Source organism: Astyanax mexicanus, chromosome 11, assembly GCF_023375975.1.
Source record: "Astyanax mexicanus isolate ESR-SI-001 chromosome 11, AstMex3_surface, whole genome shotgun sequence".
NCBI lineage: Eukaryota > Metazoa > Chordata > Actinopteri > Characiformes > Acestrorhamphidae > Astyanax > Astyanax mexicanus.
Genome location: NC_064418.1, coordinates 28650242 through 28653662, shown reverse-complemented (window position 1 = coordinate 28653662; position 3421 = coordinate 28650242). Strand labels below are relative to the sequence as shown.

Sequence of the window (3421 nt, the reverse complement as noted above, 5' to 3'; positions counted from 1 at the left end):
CTGTCCACAAAACAATTAGTATAATAGCATGGTAGTAATTCTAGATCTGTTCTAATCTAAGTTTAGTCTAGCATCACACTATACAGATAAGAGATCAAAAGCTTGACTCTAAATGCTATGTTCACTTATCATATGCCTAAACCCTCTAACGTCTATTAACCCCAAATGGTTAGCTGGTTAGAGTGTTGTCATTAATATACTCTAATTGTTAGTGTTAGAGTTGCTGGTGGATCCAAGTTTAGAGCAAAGTGGAAGATTTTATTTTAAATTTATATGTTTATCAGTAATATATTTATATGTATTTTTTAACGTACAGAACAAAAGAACAAAGGAAAAGCCACTTTTGGCATAAAGACAGCTTTCAGCTTAAAAGAAACCAGACTAAAACACTGAGCACAGCCCAGTCCTCTCTGTATCTCTTTCTTTTATTTGTTTTAACTCTTAGTGCTTTTTTTTTATAAATCCTCCTTTAACCTTATATTTGTCTTTGTTTTTTTTTGTCTATGGTTTCTTTTTTCTTTTCTTTTGTTAGATGTTTCTTTCTATTCTCTTTTTTGTTTCTTTTTTAAATCATTTTAATACCCTCTGTTACCGGTCACCCCTCTACAAAGGTGCGACAGAGTAGTGTGGTTTGACTGTTTTTTTTTACACTGCTGCAAAGTGTGGCTGATTGGTGCTGATCACCGCCTGGAATTCTGGGAGTTGGAGTTTTGAGACCCAACTCTGCCATTTCTCCCCCTACGTCTGCCTGCCCCCCTGCACTCTAAAAAACAGAGGTATGATATGAGTACTTTTTTGTACTCATAGGTACACTCTTCATAATTGTACCCTCAAAGGTACAATATTGGTCTTTACAGGGTCAGATTTGTTCCCTCTGAAGTACAAAGGCTTTCCTAACAGCAATAAGTACAAATTTGTACCATTTAACTAGACAAAGGGTACATTCAGTATTATGTATCACTGTAATAATAAACAATATATATTTTAATTGCACATTTTTTTATTTGAAAGCCAGAAAATTTTGGATCATCAAGTTTTTGAGCCATATTTAGTTGATGATAATGTTTATAATTTTTATAATCTTTACTGGCACGAAAAACATGGGCACAAAAAAGGACTCAGTATAAGGTACAGCCCAGCGACAAGCTTTGTACTCTTTTAAGTACAAATCTGTACTTCCTTTTCTTAGTGTGTGCTGGTAGTCTGCAAATGTTTAACTTTTATTATGTATTAAGTATTTATAATACATAAAAGGTCTCAAAGTTGGAAATATACAGAGATTTCATAAATGTTTTAAAACTTTTGATACCATCACTTTCACATTGTTTATTAATATCCTTGCTTTAGCTGAAAACATTAATGTATTTGTAACATTTATGCTGCTTTTGTTGACTTACAGTACAATTGTACTTTCAGTTTGTTTACAGTATAAAAACATTATGTTGTTCTCTGTTTTATTTATGACGCTGATAGATTAACTGTGGGAGCAAAGTTCTGATCCTCGCTCCAGATATATGTTATGAATTGGATATAAAGTAATTTATTATAAATGTGACCTTGACCCACCATTTAAGGCAATATGACTACGCCACTCCCTTGTTATATCGGGTGGGAGACCCCTAATAAAAAAAAAGGTTGACCAAAATGCCCACAATTCAACCTTTGATCGTAATCTATTAGTCCCACATACACCCTCTAACAGTTAAGGACACAAGTACATTCTCATGGAGTCTGATGCAAACAAGGAATCTTTATTTTCTTGTTTTTAAATGTCAGAGTACACTCTCAACCCACAACGGGGTAAACAACCATACACAATTCTATAAACACAATTTTACTCATTCAGTATTTAGATTATAAAATAAAACGTAGATAATTTTATTAGGGTAGCTAAAAAATGTTCCAAGACAATAAAATTATTCAAGTATCAAATGGTGGTTCCCCAAGAAAGAGGAATGTACCCACTTTAATCTCGAGCAACCAAGGGCTCACACTCAGTACGGCTGTATCACCTCACACTACACTCACATGCATATAAATATACTGCGATGAAAATAACAAAAAAAAAAGAAAAAAAAATCACAACCTACACAAAGCAAATCCCAAACTTAGAAAAATAAATATACACACTCATTAAACCCATACATCCAGAATTGAAAACCAAATACAATACTGAGGTGAATCCCAATTACTCAGAGCTTACTGAGGTTATACTCCATAAAAAAAAAAAAGGAAACCTAACCATTATTGAATTAGTAACTTGGGTTGATTCAGGCACCCCACTAATATCAGCAGTAGGTTAAATCGGTATTTTGGGTTATATCAACCAAATTCTAGTTAGGACTAGGACTGGGTCTCCCACAAGGTTGAGACTACAGCAGGGAGTATAACACTAGAATTAAACTATATAATAAAACATTCTAAAAACAGTATGTAGAACAGTGGCTACTATCACAGGCATGCGCCATCCTGTAAGGCACACATAGACACAAGTACCCAATTATTCCTTTGAGTTTTTCTTAAAAATCAGTATTAGCTTATTTTAACTTCAATATTTACCTGTGCAACAGCAGTATTTGCCCAATTAAGAGTATTCCTTCAGCTCCTGCCCACCCTCCAGGTGAAGCTCTCACTGTAATATGTACAATCAACTTTAGTTAATTTGATATAAGCTAATATTACCCCCCCCCCCCCACACACCAAACATGGATAATCTCATACCTGATAATAAATGCCCACGCTAAGCTCTCCTAGGCAGCCTCGCAATCACCCTCCTGCAATCTAAACACCGTGTATATATATATATATAAGTCTAAACAGTTAAAACCTGCTAAACTTTTATAAGGCAGAAAGCACAACATACCCTCATATGGTTAGCTCATACACAAGCTCACGCAGTCTCCCTCCACTCCAGAAGCTCCTCACTCCCCTCAGGAGGTTTCACACCTCGGATCCAGAATCGCAACAGTCTATTTTCTAAAAAAACTCACTCGAGTTATAAAACAAGGATATAATTATCCGCATTAAACCAGTTACCGGTACTACACACCGTGCCTGCGGCCCACCGGTGACCCAACGAGACCAAACGATCCTTGGCAAACTACCGCGAGACTAAAATGCCCCTCTAAAATGGCCGCCCCCACCACCGAACTTCAAAATAAAAGTCCCCCCCCCCTAATCTCTAGCACTCTCCCTATGGGCTTCCCCACTGCTATGGCTGCCCCCAGGGATTCCTTTCAAAATAAAAGTTTTACTTGTAGCCCTACCGGCTACATTCAACCCCACTTTGAAATGTCACCGTCTCGGTGACCTTCCCTGCTCTTACCAGGGTCTAAAAAACCCTTGCACTGTATTAAGGACCGGGTGAACTGTAGTCCCCTCTGACCCCCTTGGATCAGCCATTGGGCGGGGGAGATTATGA

General features: G+C 36.9%; 1 long non-coding RNA gene across 1 annotated transcript; it reads right to left on the bottom strand.

The window, feature by feature from the left end:
- Positions 1-1730: 1730 nt before the first annotated feature.
- Positions 1731-3167, bottom strand: LOC125805024 (uncharacterized). Its single transcript, XR_007441297.1, has 2 exons — positions 2722-3167; positions 1731-2632 (listed from the first exon to the last, which is right to left on the bottom strand). It is a non-coding gene; the product is annotated as an uncharacterized LOC125805024 (long non-coding RNA).
- Between the last annotated feature and the right edge of the window lie 254 nt (positions 3168-3421).